The sequence below is a fragment of the Falco peregrinus genome, chromosome 1 (assembly GCF_023634155.1).
Source record: "Falco peregrinus isolate bFalPer1 chromosome 1, bFalPer1.pri, whole genome shotgun sequence".
NCBI lineage: Eukaryota > Metazoa > Chordata > Aves > Falconiformes > Falconidae > Falco > Falco peregrinus.
In genome coordinates, this window is record NC_073721.1 from 1593824 (window position 1) to 1610844 (window position 17021).

The following is a 17021-nucleotide window of genomic DNA, read 5'->3' on the forward strand; positions in this document are numbered from 1 at the left end:
TTCAAACCATCTGCTATTTCCCTCAGGGAAAATATAGGAAGCACAAAACAAAACCACAGATCTGCCCCTTACTGGAAAAACAAGCCACTTATTATTTTTTCTCTTTTTTTCTGGAAGGGGACAGACGGCCATTTACCCACTCTTGATCCTCCATACTGCATCAAAAGACTCTCCTATCTGGCCACCATGAAATTGTATGAGCTGACTTGATTTAAAAGTTGAACTGTGTTATATCCATGAACAAAAAATGCTTAGGATGAGCTAACAGTGTCTATTTCTTCTGCTGCAATATAATCTTTTTGTTGATTTTATTTTTTTCTTGTTGCTGTTATTTTTCTCTTAAAAGAAACTATACACTGAGCAGTTCATCTATTTTGCTTTCCAGAAAGACTCACTGTGCAAAAGATGAAACATCACCTACACTAATAAAAAGTACTTTACTGAATAACCCATCAGAATTACTTCCTAAAGAGTCTTCTGTAAGTGAAATAAGCTCTTTGGTTTGGACACCATGTACCGTGCAAGCTCTGACAGCTACAAAAGGAATAGTTAAGGTTTTTAGTGTGTGAGGGTTGCTGAAACACTGTTCCTTCAGAGAGAAAACTGAACTACCAACACAACACACACCCCCCATTCAAATATCCAAAAAGCTCAAAACATTCAAAAGCCAAAAGAACATCTTTGCTACCGCTTGAAATTGGAAATATTTGTAGGGAATTAAAAAGCAGAGCACTGTAAAAGCCTATCTTTATGCACCTACAAGTGCCCAGGCCAGGTGTGTATCTCCTCCCACATGGTGCAGTGTTAGGTATCTCATACCTGGTTCAGCTGAAAAATTCCCTGTAGCTGATGGCAATGGCTGTGCCATGGTTTAACCCTGGCCTGCAACTGAGCCCCACGCAGCCGCTCGCTCACTGCCCCTCACCCAGAGGGATGGGGAGGAGGATCTGAAAGGAATGTGAAACTCAAGGGTTGAGATAAGAACCATTTAACAGGTAAAGCAAAAACCCCACACACAAAGCAAAGCAAACCCAGGAATTCATCCCCCACTGCCCACGGGCAGGCAGGGGTTCGTCCATCCCCAGGGCAGCCGGGCTCCATCACACATAACGGCTACTCGGGAAGACAAACGCCACAATGCCAAATGTCCCCCCTTCCTTCTTCTTGCCCCAGTTTATATACTCAGCATGATGCCATATGGTATGGAATGTCCCTTTGGCCAGTTCGGGTCACCTGTCCCGGCTGTGTCCCCTCCCAGCTTCCCGTGCCCCTCCAGCCCTCCCGCTGGCAGGGCCCAGGAAACCGAAAAGTCCTTGATTTAGTGGAAACATCACCCAGCAACAACTAACATCAGTGTGCTATCAATGTTGTTCTCACATCAGAGCCAAAACACAGCCCTGCACCAGCTACCAAGAAGGAAACCAACTCTATCCCAGCTGAAACTGGGACAGGCTGCCATCGTGACCAAAACACGGGGGACCAAATCAGGAATCCCCAGGAGAGAAAGCTTACGCACTCAGCACAGTGGTTTACCCATAGCATATGGAGGCAACACCACAGGCACTGGTGTAGTAATATATATTTCTGTTTACATCACTAAAGCTGCTCCATTTGGTTTTAATTCATTGATTAAATATTATTTCTGCATACTACAGTCCCAAACGTTGAGTTATGAGTGGCTGAAGCTTTAGGAGTAAGTAACTACTGTCTGTTCCCTGTGAAGTTAAACATTAGCATCATCTTACAGGCTATAGGAAGCAAGAGCTTCATCTTAAAATACAACCAAGCAATGATTTTTTGATATTTTTTTTTTAAAGCCAACATAAGGAAACTTCACAGGCACCTCTGAACTGTAAAAAGTGAAGCCTATTTAAATTAGATAGGATTTTAGAAACGTGTTTGATGACAATGTTGATAAGAGCTAGTTTTCACTAGAACCATTTGGAGAGACTTTCCGCATCATTTTGCATTTTCCGTCATGGTTGGCCTATTTTGCTGGTAATTCAAAAGGCTCAGAAGCGCACACACAAAAAACCCCCAACCTTTTTCTGTTTTCTCAAAACCATCTGAAAAAAAGATGACACCTTGCAGTGATGTAAGCTACTTTTGCTAAACCTAGTGGAACTTCCCTGATTTATACTGGCTGAATACATTGCTGTTTATGCTTTGGGAATTTTATCAGATGTTGTAGTTTTCAGAAATTGATTGCTGTTTTCAGCGATCTAATCCCTGTCAGGTGGTAGACTCTTCAGCTCCCATTCACATCAGTGAAATCCAGCAAAAGCACTGTCAAAACCAAAGACCAATTGCCTGCAGAAATGCTGGTGTTAGCTAAAATTGATCATAAAATACTTATTGAATTGCTAAAAGGTGCCTAGCTAATCCTCTCAAACTTTATAAATATATTTCTTGCTGAAAAGAGAATCTTTATGCCATTGGCAAATTGGACTACAAACAGAGGGAAGATTTGTTGGTTGTAGATGTGCTTCCCAAAGCCCGCGCCAGGAAGGGTGGCAGAGCAAAGCAGAGAGCTGTAGATGCAGGTACAGGAAAACACGGCTGGAGGGACCCTGTCCTGCACCCCCCGCACTGTGATGGGGATCCCACCCCCACCAGATCACCCCACTCCTGCTGCCAGGGGGGCTGAGCACTCCAACAGTCTCATACCAGCATGGAAATTGTGTAAGTATTAAACAGTAAAACTATAAAGTGTTTTGTTAGTTTTCTTTCACTCTGCAGCAGCATTTTCATTCACAACTGCTTTTCTGATTTTGTTTTCAGAACTTTATAATTTTACAACAAAGTAAAGAAACTCACTCATTTCTGTAAACTTTTCCATGCTGGTATTAATGTGCTCTGGAGCCATGTGGGGTGGGAAGCAAAGTCTTTTGCTGCAAATGTAATTAATTCTCAAACTCCACTGAATGCTACTAGATTTAAAGCGCATCATTACCCTATTCAGATCTTCAGAAGAAATTTGTGCTTGAGTAACACCTGAAACATTTCTTCTGGGTTATTTTTTTCAGAATCCATTTCAATAACAACATGAAGCAGTTTGAATTTTGAAACGAAGTCAGAAGTTGGCAGGAATTTTGCGGGGACAGGAAGAAGGGACTGGTGCTCTCATTGTCTTTGATAGTAGAAGATTTTTTTCTTTTCTTAAACATGGACATTAAACTTTCTAAAGAAATACAGAGCACATTTCATCACATAAACAGGAAGTGAGAACTTTCTAATGAATTTCATAATGGAATTACTTATTTCCATTATAATGGAATTAATTATTTGTGAGCGAAGTTTGCTTGAAGCAGTATCTCCTCCTATCTGTCTCTAAAATTACTAACCAAAGTAAAGGTCTATGATCTTCTGCATGTGGTCTCTTCTTACTTTTGCTTTTATCTTTTCTTCTTAACTTTTTCACTCTGATCTCTCTACAGCGAGGGATTTTCAGAGATTTGTTCCTCCAGAATAAAGAGAACAGTCCCCCCCTCTCCATTTTATTGTTAACCCTGCAAACTTGAGAACAGAAACCCAAGTGGGTTCTTACCTTTCTACACACTTGCACCAGCAGAAGGGCCACGTGTTGCCTTCAATTAAACCGGTGCAATCATACCAGTGGAAAAAAAAAAAAAAAAAAAAAAAAAAGAAGAGACAGCTACGTAGAAAGGTGGGGGGTGGGGGGACAGAGATGGGGACGACACACCAAACCAGAAATGCTTATATCCTCTTTTCTACATTCACACAGAGCTGAAAAGCAGAGACTGTCCACTGAACACATCTTGATGCTGGGCTCTCCGTGGCAGAGAGTGCTGGGGATACTTGCTGTTCCCAGGTCTAATGGTACTCTCTGCCAGCTTGAGCATGTATTACAGCAGCTTCAAGGCTGCTCTAATTTATTCTGCTATTGACGGATCCTTGTGGGAATATATTATCTGTGGAAGTTCAGCAATGCAGAGCTGTATCGCAGCTCCTCTTGGCCCAAGTACCTCGTTATTATTTGCATTAGGGTTGCTCCAGGGTTGCCTGGGGCCATGCTGCGCTTAGTGCTGTGGAAACACAGCGGTGTGTGCCCTCTCTCAGAAAGGGACAAGAAGAAAATGGCCTGGGACCAGTTGCCTGTGGAGTGTGGGGCTGCGGCTGTGCAGGATAGGCTCCCCCCAGCTAAAGGTCCTCTTCTGCGGGGAAATCTCTTCTGAGCACTCATGGGCACAACCAGCAGCAACAACAAGCAGAAAGCTGAGCAAATCGGGTTTGTTTCTTTCTGAAAAAAGAAGAAAAAAAAAAAAGAAGAAGAAAAGGAACCACATTTTCATACTCGGGCAATGTCATAACTTGTGATTATTTGATCTTTACTTGGATGTAGAAACTTCCCAGAGGAAAGCTTCCTTCCCTCGCATGGGAGGCCAGGACTAAAATAATCGCGGCACGGACCTGGGGATGATTTAGCCTGAAAACTTTCAGGTGCTCATTGAACATTGCAAACTGGATTTCAGGCACCAGGAGGGGAATACTTTCCCCTTTGAATGCAAAAACCTAGCAGGATTCCTTTGTAATCTATACTTTCCTCTAGGCCTTTTGAAGCTTAACTTTAGGCTGAGTTCAAGTGAGGAGTCTTAATTTCTGCTTCCTCACAGCATTTTTACTCTGGGACTCACTATTGCTTTGTTTGCTTGGGAAGGAGGATAAAAAGCAAAAAGTGAATAGAAATCACCCTCTAAATCAATGCTTGGAATGCACACAGTTAGCTGAGAAATGGTTTTATTTATTAAAGATGTGAGAATCCCTGCTTCCATTGCACATCTAAATTTTCACTTAAGCAAGATAACTGCAGTCCTCAAAAAGGAACAACCAGTGCTTAGGAGTAGCAGAAGTGGGTACTTTTGAGATCATCAGTATTTTATAATGCAAACAGAGAGACAATATTGTCTGAAATACGGTCTTAAAACCAGCTTCATCTATGCAACAGCAGTTTTCCCCACTTGCCTTGCAGTTTTAAAAATGAACTTGTTCCAGCAAAAGAAATAACACAGATACTTGTCATACAAGGTCACTGGCTATTTTATCCCACAGCTTAGGTTTTATGCTGTACAGCTCAACTTCAGACTCATTCAGAAATCAAAAATCTTGTGACAGACAGAAGTTGATGACAAATGCATGCAGTGCTGACCCACAGTACACCATCCACTTCTCTGATGTGTTCCACATTGTTCAGACATTGCCCTTCCACATCTACTTTCTTATTTATATTGGTATAAGTATGCATTTATTTAATTGTCTTTTGTATGTGTAACATACATGTGTATGTTATGTATGTGTAAAATACATTAAAGCATCGCTTTAATATTAATCCATTCTCCTCTTAGTGAAATTAAAGTTCTACAATGTTTTTCCACTAGTTTTTGGATGAGAAAATTCCCATTTTAACTAAATTTAATTAATTTTAGATTTATTTTTCTCATTTTAACATGAAAATTCCCATTTAGCTCAAATGAGTTGTGATTTTAGTTTATCAAGTTTGCCAGTACCAGCAACAGTGCTAGCTAAGCAAGCAGACACATGGTAAGAAAGTTGGGTTTGAGTCTTACTACTCTATTAAACAGCCCTTTTCCCCATCTGGGAGCAGGTTTTTTGCTACATGGACTCCTTACCTCACTTAAGAAACATCTCTCTCCAGGCAGATGTAGGTCACTCAGCCAACAGCTCACGCCCAACTTCTTGCTGGCCCTCAGCACAGGTGTCAGTAGGAGATTTGAGGGTCATCATCCCAGAGCAGTGGAGGGCAGGGAATCTTTTTATTCTTGCAAGGAGAGTGGAGAAAGCAACCTTCAGAACATGTCCCTTAAGCAGCAGCACAAGTCTGCACCCCTACCTACCTCCGCTGAATGTTCGGGGGAAACAACACAAGCCATTTACGCCTGCAAACCTATACAAACAAGCAAGGTATTTGCCATGAGAAGTAGCTCATGGTAAGAGGAATGCGGTTTTCTGTATTTGGCTAGGAAGAGTTTCTAACAAGCTTTGGGACAATTAAGCCTCCCCTTCCCGTGGATATTTTAACATAGAGATACAGTGTAAGAACAGGTCTTTCTCTGAAGAAAATATCCCACACTGCTGATCAAGAAATATTAAGAGGCTTAAATAAATGTTGTCCGCTTGTTGTACTGTGATATCTCTGCAGCACACAGTGAAAACCACAGGAGGCACCACTGTCTCCAAAATGTTAAAGAAAATAATATTATAGTGTAAGTGAACCACTATCATGAACAAGTTGTAACAATTTAATACATTTATTGAAAGCTAAATTTTCCATATTTTCAGCAAGTTCTCATGCCCTTTGGGATATATTGTGTAGCTCAAACTACCAGCTACTGTCCCCTCCAGCAATAAAACATTAATAGACTGAAACTTTTCAATTGCGTTACTATGAATGCGATGCAATTTAATTTTATAAATGCCATCAATAATGCATAAAAAATATTGTAAAACATAACATGATGATTTTAATTCCTAAAAGTGGGTCTGAAGAAACAGCGGATGAAGTGCAATACTAAGCAGGTGCCAAATATAATTATTTACTCATGCTAATATCCACATGCCCAGAGCTGGTCAGACAACGCCTATGCAAACACCTTGCTCTGCCAACCACCTCCCTTTTAGTCATGTTAATTAAATCATGGTCATAAAAGACTGCTTCTGCCTGGCAAACTACACAAGCCTCTGTTTTTGAACATTGTAGGAAATCAGTTGTAAGAAGTGTTACTTTCACTCAATATAAAATTTGCTATTGGGGGTGAAGCTGGTACTTGATAGAGAGGACAGTTTTCTGTTATCCACACAGGTTCTGATCTCTGGCCTGACGACATAATGGGAACACATTATGAACTTGTCACTGTGGACAGTCACAAGTATAAAGTGTAAAGAGAAAGAGTGTTTTAAAGACATTTTCACCTCTGGAAGGGTCTGATCCTTGGTGACAGAAGTGGGATGGCTGAGACCTGCAGTCAGCAACATTCTGAAAATGCATCCTGCATAACTGCTATCCTATTTTTCCCATGCCCATGATTCCTAGGGATGAAATTAGCCTCTTCCATTCAACCACATGAGAAGAACCAGGTCGCATCAACCTGATGTGAGGGACCAGGTTGCACCAGATGTGCAGCCTTTGGCATTCTCTGTGGCTGCATCCCTCTACAGTGATCCTCTACCTCCTCCTGGGACCCATTTTGGAACCTATCATACGTACATAAGTCTCAAACATAGTGAAAGGACATTAAATAACGTAAGGGAAGGACAAAGATGAGGTGTAGACTTTTAGCCAGCATGGGATTTCACTGCAAGACAGATCTCTGTTAGAAAGTGTAAATGCAGAATTTGGCTCTCCCATTTGTGGGTTTGTGTCTGCTGAATAGCATGGTAGCCACTAAGTGTTCAACTATAGACTAACTTCTGCTTTACTTACCTTTTAACTAAAAAGATACATTTTTGAGTATTTTTCTAACATACACATTCATAATTAGCAGATAATATTTTAGCATTTGTAAGAACTAAAATCCAAGTGGCAGCACGAACTGGCTCTGTCATTCAAGTACCATTAAATCGGGGTGGGGGGGGGAGGGGGGAAGAGGGGTGTTGCCATTTATGTGAACATGCATCATAAAGCAACACAAATATAAAGCAAACAAAACAACACAAGGTGAGACACGTGCTTTATCACTGCAAAGCAGAGCCTGGATAACCATGGATCCTAAATTGCACTACAGACTTTCCAGTGCGGTCAGGAGGAGACATTTCTGTGTTGAGACAAGGCCAACATATCCTCCAGTTGTGTACAGCAGCATAAAAATACTTTGCCAGCAAGGCTCACTTTGCTTGCCAGATCAGCATTTTTCCCTGGCATAAACTTGCCCAAGTGCATTATTTACAGAAATAGCAGACAACTCAACTTCAAGAGGACCTTTGGGACAGGTCCTCAGGCAACAGAGGCAGCTTCTCTGTACTGACAGTGTTGGGTTTACTCACACTGAAGATACGGTCTGAAAAGGACATGGCAAATGCGGGAGGGGGGTTTTCAAAAAAAAAACCCTGGATATTCACACCTGCAGATCTTTCCAAGCCAATGTGTCCCACAAGCATAAACATAGTCTTGCGTGTGGGACATAGCCGTGATCAGGCTGGCACGGGAGGAACTGACAGCCAGAGACAAACAAGACCTACAAGATACCAGACATCAGTCTTGCACTTGAAACAGCCTTGCACGATGCAGGCGTATACATACCACAGGCATTTTCATCAGGGAAAGCTTTTAGAAGTACCTGGTCTGAAACACTCTGTGAGAAGTGGATCCAAAAATAAAAGATCTCCTCATAAGCTGCTTCTTGGAACAACTCTCACATGAAGACCAAGCTTGGCAGATTTGTGGCTGATGTGCTGGGTTGTGACATCTGAAGTCAGATTGTAACTTGACATGAGAGATCCAATCTGACAGCATGCATCAGCTTAAGATGCAGCAACTGAAGTCTTAAGAATATGTTTTTCTCTTTGCTCTGCAGTTTTGACAAAAGCTCCACTTACAGAAATGGCCCATCAGGTACTCCCTGCCTCTGCTCTTGGCTGGCTTTGACAGGCTCGGTCACAGGCTCCCGGGCCACTGTTCGTAGAGAAACGTGATGCATTTGGGGGCATTTCGCAATATGTTCCTATTTGAATGCCCAGATCACTGACTACGTTTCCTTGAGGATAATACATTCAAATTAAAGCAACGCCTGTAAAAGTGACAGATCAAAGGACCTAGAGTGCAATGTACCAGCTCCGTCCCCTCCCTTTCGCAGCCGTTTGATTTACTGAGGAGGAGAGGTTTTACCTGCAGATAGCAGCCCCAGCCCCATGCCTTCGGCCAGGCTTGTTCCCACTGTGATGCCATGTTCCCTTATCCCACCGAACCATCACTGAACCAAATTACCTTCTCCATCCACAACGCATGAAGCTTGCCACCACACATGAAGCATCCTCTTTCAATTAAGGCTATTTTGTAGCATCCCTCATGTGCAGCAACTTCCATTCTATCAATACGTGAAGGAGACTAAGCAGACACAATTTGCATCCCAAAGAGCCAGAGATGGGAGCTAAATCAGAGATATATATGATAACTTTCGGTTAGTTAAACCCTTTTCATTACACCAGCATAGATCCCCGCTGACTTATCCATTAGTACATTAGGTATAATTATGTCAAGAGAAAACTAGCTGAGCCTAAAAAGACAGTAAAACCTACTGACGAGCAATTTGCACCAACTTGCTTTTTAGCATCTGAATTCGTTTTGGGAAGCGTGGAAGTTCAAGATCTCCTTTTCCACCTGCAGAACATTCTCACTCAGACCTTTATGGTGGCTCTGACCCCAGAAGACCATCTGGGAGGTTGTCCAATGACTGCAGCCTTTGGCTGCTCACATGTAAACACCAGAATTTTGTTAATTCTCGGTACCCAAGATTGTCTTCATTAGTATGGAAGTGACCAAAACAGAAAAAATAAAGGCTGCTAGTGAAGAATTCTTTCCACTTACTTGGTGCAGCTTCAAATATTACGAAAAGCCCAAGAGCAGCTGATGACATCAGCTACCCTGCACTGAGGCAAAGTGATTTATAGGGAAAAAGCTTCTGGACAGAACAACACTGGCATCAGTCAAAGGTAAAGTGAAAAAAATCTTTCACTCAGTGGTGAGCAAGTAACCCAGCTCAGCGGCTGGTCATAACAAAACTCTTGACCTCATCTCGTATTTAACTTTCCAAGGGAAGTTTTGATGGCATCCAAGACTGGGTATGTTTGAACAGGATCACAGACATACCGGCTCTTTCCTGGATAAACTATGTGAAGCTGGAGAACAGCATCTGCCCTAAACAACAAAATGACATAAAAATCAGTCACATCCTCATCCCTATATTATCATGATTATAAAATACACTCGGGTAAACACTACATGGAGCAATCTCATCAAATTCACTGCTAGGATTTTTTGCGCCTTCCACTGTTTTTTCCTGTCTATGAAGACCACAAACAGTGTTTCTGTGCTAATTCACTTGTGTCTTCATAGGGGCAAAAAGAAGAGACAGGAAACATGACAAAGAGAACAGCTATGGAGGGAGTAATACAACCAACTTCAAAATCATTTTGGTCCCCCATCCTACCCTCTCCTGCTCCAAGCTGCCATGACTGAAAAACGTGCCCTCAGAAAGAGCAATTTTAGACCATTGCTTTATGTGCTCTGTTGTTCACCCTTTTTTTGTATTTCTTTCAAATATTGTAGTTCATACAGCAGAGAGAAGAGATTTGGAGGGTAACTTTTTAATGATACACTCATAAGCTTAAGCTTATATTGATAACTGGTTTTGAGCAGCAACTGTGTTATTTGCAAAAAAAAAAAAAGTAGAAGCCAATTTAGGGAATTAGGAAACAATTAACCCTTAGGGCATAAGCGCTGCTATTAGGCATCAGCCCACCCTGGGCACACCATGAGGAACCTTATCTGCAGGAGATCAGAGGGATGGGAAAGGAAAATTGCATGTCCATTCCCAGAAAATTAAACACCAATTTGAAAACTCATCATGTGTTTTTAAAGCTATCTGAAAACATTAAGTGTGCAAGGAGAACCCTGGGACAAAGCGCTTCTCCAAGCAGGGGCTGTACTTCAAACACTACTTGTGCCAGTGGAAATTTATTCACCTTTGGGTCCTTGAGCAGCCTATAGTGGGAGGACCCCCAGCCTTTCATTGCTGCATCCTGGCCCAGCTGGTTGTCAGTGTTAGGTGGAAAAGAGCAGACATTTTGCATCACGTGCATGATCCGATCCTCAGCTGGGATAAGCTGTCAGAAGCTCCTTTGAAAGAAGCTGTGATATTTCACACCCACAGAGATGCTGCCTCTCTGGGGACAGACAGCTTTTTTCCCAGAAACTCACATATCATCACGATAACTGAATTCAAAATGAAATATGAGTGTTGAGCAGTCCCACGGAGCATGACCACTAGCAGATATAACCCAGCTTACCTGGGCTGCCTTCAGCATCTCATAAATGTTTGGTCCTGGTGGCATTTGCTGCACTTCTCTCACAAGAATCTTCAGTACACATACTGTAGCTTAAATCTCCAAGACAATTTCATGAGAAACATCACCATGTACCAAGCAGCCCATGCAGCAGTTCTGGACAGATTTTGGGGTAATGTTTTGAGGTGAAAACAAGGTTTTCAGCTTGGGCAGACACCCACTGCCTCCCTGAAGTCTGTCCCTCCCTACAGTTAACAAGGACACAGCATAAGAAACATACTGCATTAACCATACTCCAGCTTCCTACAAGTACAGACCCACAAGACAACCATGTTTTGCCTTTTCTGCTCAAGGGAGGAACCCACTGTGGATGCAGCAGACCCAAGCACAAAGCGCCGGGAGCTGAGAAGACAAGAAGACAGGCAGTGGTCCCAAGCCCTGATAGCCCTGGTATGTTGTTGTTGCTGTTGTTCTGCTTTACAGTGCAATTGCCAAAATGTAAAAGGAAACAAGTTTTCTGCATGAGAAATATGTTTCTAGCGCAGACGAGGAAAGAATACTTCATTGTTTTAAAGAATAGTTAGAAAATTGGATATTTCTGAAAAATGAGCCCTGTGAATATAAACCAGCCGAGTCCCTGAAGGCCTGCAGTTTCCCAAGGAAACCTCTATGAATCTTGCCAAGCACACAGTATGAATAATTCCTAAAACAATTACTGGGTGAAGTAAATAGGTGGCTCAACAATTTAAAGTACGTGTGTGTGAGGGTGAGGGACTAATTGCAGGGAGACAAATCTGAGCCAGGTGCTGCTCCAGTCCTAGGGTTAAAGGTTGAACTTGATGATCTTAAAGGCCTCTTCCAACCTAAATGATTCTATGAGTCTATGATTCCCTGAAGTTTGGTGACATCTCACTGAGACTCCAACCATCCCGCGAGGACACGGGCAGTGGGATGTACTGGCAGCAGACCCCCAGCATCACTGCCATCAAGCCCTGGCACTCCCTGGAGCAAAGCCTGGCCCTTTGGTTACGTTACATAGTGATTTTGAGATGCTAATAAGTTAAGAGGTGCTCCAAATCCAGAAGGCATAACACATCATTTAGCGCTAATGACAATTGGGCTGCGCCTGCACTTTGTCACCCTCAGAAGGGACCAAAGAAATTATTCCTCCACACAAGGCCAGGGGGAAGAAGGGATACAAGGAGCAAGGGATTCCCTAATATCTGCTGAGAAGGCTGTAATTTCCTGAGCAAGAATCATAAGAGAAATTACTTTCATATCAAAGATACACAGGGGGTTATAAATATTTATGTAAAACTTGCAAAAAATACATGGTACTGAATAAATAAAATATTTTTTAAAACAGTTAAAAAATGACAAGTGCACATGGGATTATTTTTTTTTTTCTGATCCTAGAAGCATTCATGCAGATCTGGCAGTGCTGTACCTCACTTGTATAAATCATTGTAAGAGATACTGGAGAGGGAATAAAGGTCCAGATTAAAGAGCTGTGTTAAGTGTTTCCATCCCACTGTGCTCTACAGGTCCTTGTTGTCCCTCCTCTGCCCTCCCAGCAGGTCCTTATGCACAGGATGCTTCTCTGCCAACATAAAGAGAGCAAGAAAACATTGCCTCAGCAAGTTCAGCACTCATACAGAAAATAATTTACTTAATGTAGGGCAGAATTAGGAAGACTCGAATCGCCTTGTCCCGGTCCAAGTACTCGGAAAAGGCTTCTGTGGCCTCTGGGACAACATTTCTGGGGAACATTTCTCTCCAAAGCTCAGCTCCTGCAAAAGATCCGAGTTTAAAGGCCAGCTACATGGGCTATTAATAAATCCAGTGCACAATGATTTTAGGCACAACTCTGCTACGTGCACATTAGCATTTGCTTATGCAGCTGGGATGGAGGCATCCTGCAAACCTTTTCCCTTCTGTTTGCATGCCCCCTGGGCAGCACACTTGAGTGGCTACACAACTAGCTCCAGAGCACACTGCAAACCAAGCTGGCCTCATTATTAATATTCAGTTTTTTTCCTCCACTCCTTCTTGGTGGGTCAACCAGAGACAGCTCTGCCTGTCCAGGCTGTTAAGGAGCCAGCAGCAGCTCTGCGAATATCAGCCCCTTTAAAATTACCAGCTGAAGCAATTTGGTGAAAGCATTTGCAGATTTCACGAAAATCAAATCTGTTTGCCATAATAATAATAATAATAATAATAACAACAATAACAATAATAATAGTAGTAGTAGTAGTAGTAGTAGTAGTAGTAGTAATAATAGTAGTAGTAATAATGATAGTAGTAATAATAATAATAATAGCAGTTTATATCAACACCTGATAAAGTCCTATGAGATTTAGAAGTTTAGACAATGAAGTGGAATATCATCAGTCCAGGAGAATAATTTGGTACTTTGTTCTTTACCTTTCACTTGAGCTTTATGGTGCATTTTTAACAGCAATGGAAACCACTGCAAAGCATCACAGTGTCTTGTGGGTGTGTAAGAACACGCTCTGAGCTCTTTTCCTCTGAGGAGATCTGCATGCAACAAAAAACAAAACAAACAAAAATATATCTTATTCAGAATTTTTTGCCAAAATACTTGAGTCTTTTCCCTGGCTTCCCAGGGATCCCATGATGGGGCAACTGTGCCAAGGGGCTGCTTGCAGCCTTTTTAGCTCCCTGTACAGGGAAGAAATACAGGGGCAAAACCAATAACACAACAAAGATCTGAATGTATGTCTGAACAAAAATCTCAAGTTTCACCTTAGAAGTGTCATGAACAAAACAGCCACAGCAGCTCGTTCAAAGCCTGGCAGCTCTGGACACTCCTGTGAGATCTGGTCCGAGTGCCTGGCCGCTGCCATGCCCCTGAAGGTACCAGGACTTGGGGGCTGGGGGGGGACAATTTACTGTTGTTCATATAAATATGTGTTGCTTATGCAAAAGAGTTCTAATCCAAGTGTCTGTCAGCAGTTCCTAGCACTGAGCTTTGAGAATGCAAAGGGAAAAAAAAAAAAATCTCTGGTTTTTTCTCAGAACCGAGCAAAAGGAGTATTTTGCTTTAAACCCAATATTTCAGTCCGCTCTGTTTCGATCTGCTCAGCATTAGCTCCATGCAGACTGTGTTTTCCTTCTCTCTCAGTTTCAGTATACAGTTAGGTGAGTAATATAATCTATAAATAAAATATTTTTATCATCTGAATGTCATTAGGAGGCTTAGAATTTGTGCCGCTAGATCTAACCTATCACAGATTATCCAGGGCAGATGTTATTTAAGATCTGTAGTAACTATGATCATATGGGTTAAAATTAAGAGAGGGTATAATGAGCTTCTTAAATAGCAGGGAATATCACTATGGGAAAGATCCTATATTTTTTTTAAGTATCCCAGCTGCCTGACTCAAGGGTTCATGATACTCCACCCAAACAGTTCATTCTTCCACACTTCATTACTCTTAGCCTTTTGTACATTTAAAAATATATATATATGTATAATCTCTTCTATTCTACCATTATCAGGACATCATTAGAGCGTACAGCTCATTAGACTTCGTAGCTTCATGTCTATAACCAAGCTATTAGACAGAAATTGCTATTTCCACAAGCGCTCTGAGCTAGCATCCTAACTTCTGGGACGAAAAGAAGCAGGAGGAATGTTAATTTCCATGGTGGATCAAAGAAAGATCTCTCTTCTGTGGGATCTGCTCCTGGGTCTGAGAGGGGAACAGCAACGTAGCATGAGGAGGAGACTAACAATCACTGAATCACCGGTAGAGAACTGCCATTTGAAACTCTAGGGATCCACCGCATTCTAAAAGCCAGGACAAGAAAACAATTTTCTGCAAAAATGTATTTAAGACAAATGACATCTTACACACCCACACGCCAACCTAAGAGGGTTAACAGTACTAAATATCATTCATAATGATGTCTTATTGTTATTTGTACCTCAATGAAATTCCGTTTACTGGCAGAACAGATGCACATCTTGTTTTGACCACTGCAATTAAAAAGAATAGCACCCTCCAGCTGATGTTGATGAAAACATTGGAGTTACTCCATAGATGGAAGCTTGGATGCCCAGATTTCTGAACACTTACAGATAAAATCAGAACCTAAGTCCCTTTAATTACTGTATTAAATCCCATATTGTATTCTTTGAGCCTAGATTAAATTTGATCAGTTTTTACATAAGTATGACCAAAAGAAAGTCAATAATAAATGTGAGATCCTCACAAAGAAATAGAGACAGAAAAGGAAAACACAGCCAAGGACTATTTGTGAGTGGAAAATCCCTCCTGTGATGGAAGCGTGGGTTGGTGGCCTCTGCCACATCGCTCCCCACCGCAGACACCAGTGCCAGCGCTCATCGCAGCATCAGCCAGACGGAGAGGGACTTCCACAGGGTTTTCCCCAAATCCCTTACCTGGGCTTACCTTATACTTTCGCGGTCCTGTGGCTTTATAAAATTCAGGTTTGAAAAGGCCCCTCTCCCAGTGTGAGGGGTGCAGTGAAGCTGGTTTTGCCCTCCGTGCAGCCTACCCACTCCCTTCCTGGGCCATCGCTGCCACCACGAGGTGCCTCCTTCACCAGGACTTTCTGCCTTGGTTTGCGGTAAAGTCACATACATTTTCTCACGACTCCTGTGTTACTCCTTGTGGAAGGCAAAGCAAAAGAAACAAATGTTTATTGTGGCTTTAATGGCTACTTATTTTATTACAGTCAATTGCAAACTCCCCGGAGCGGTGTGGTGATGAACGCACATCTCTGCTAACGAGTAGCAATTAGGAAAAACAGGTAGCACCATCTACAAAGACAGACCCCCTCTTTTCAGTAAGATTAGATGACACTAGAGTCCATAGCGGTCCCCATAGCAGTGCATGGGAGTTGGGTCCCAGCATGGGGAGGATGCCCCAGCTCCAAAAACCCAGCGTGCCGCTGCCTGGGTGCAGCACCACCAGGAGTAAACACCAGGAGGGAGCAGCAACCAAAGGCAGTGGCTGCTGGTCCCTGTGGGCCAAGACGGCTATTTGGAAATAAAATAAAACTAGATTAGAGACACTACATGTTTCCTCCAGAAACCTGAGTGAGCGGTCAGCAGGGCAGAGCACGTTTCAAATGCTGCTCCACAAGCACTGGCAATTAAAAACCTTGGTTGAGTGTGTAAAACAAAGCACTTTGTTCTTTCTATCTCATTTTAAATTGTTCCAACAGTTAATTGTGTTAAGATTTGGTTTCTTCACATAAACACATACTGTATGTAGGAATTAACTATACAGTAAACCTATATACCTGCTCGGAAGTGTTTGTGAACTCATAATTATTACAATAAAAGCTAAAAATTAATTGCTGGAGTAAACCAGCAGCACGGATATTGTTAGCGATCAAAGAGAGGAAACAAAGGAAAAAAGTGCAAATTAAAACCCAGCTAATCCAATTACTGGCTCATATTTTCTCAGCTAAAAATAAGTTAGATTTCTTCTCTTATGTCACTATGTATGAGGACCTCTGTAAGATGCAGCTGTAAGCATGCACATCCTGTAAAGATTTCCACAGTAACAACTGCTGACAAACTCTTACAACTCTGGTTATCTTAAAGCGTCTCTTCATGCGATCTGTTGGCTGAAGCTGCTGAGTATTTTAGCATTGACTTCAGATTCACACAAGCACCCCTCAGCAGACGCCATCAACCACTCCAGCAGCTGACAGAAAAAGTCCTTCATCCCACAGGATTAGTGCCCGATCTCACCAGCTCCTTACAGGACCAGAGTCCTGCCTTGATAAATTCAGCCACAGCAAACTCTATGTATTTATTGTGCATGCATTACTAGAAGAATATTATATATGATCATGACCTTTTGAGATCAACTATTTATTACTTGGAAGAAGCAGTTGCTACTGCAATTCCATAAATATTGCTTCCCACCCAGGCAGGAGGTGCTGCCCGCAGCTCCCCACACTCTACAAGCGGCAGCCGCTGC

The 17021-nt window shown here is 42.2% G+C and overlaps 1 long non-coding RNA gene across 1 annotated transcript; it reads right to left on the reverse strand.

Annotated features, from left to right (window-relative positions):
- Window positions 1-12343: 12343 nt before the first annotated feature.
- On the reverse strand, window positions 12344-15689 carry LOC114011776 (uncharacterized). Its single transcript, XR_003553839.2, has 3 exons — window positions 15477-15689; window positions 13462-13575; window positions 12344-12637 (listed from the first exon to the last, which is right to left on the reverse strand). It is a non-coding gene; the product is annotated as an uncharacterized LOC114011776 (long non-coding RNA).
- Window positions 15690-17021: the final 1332 nt, after the last annotated feature.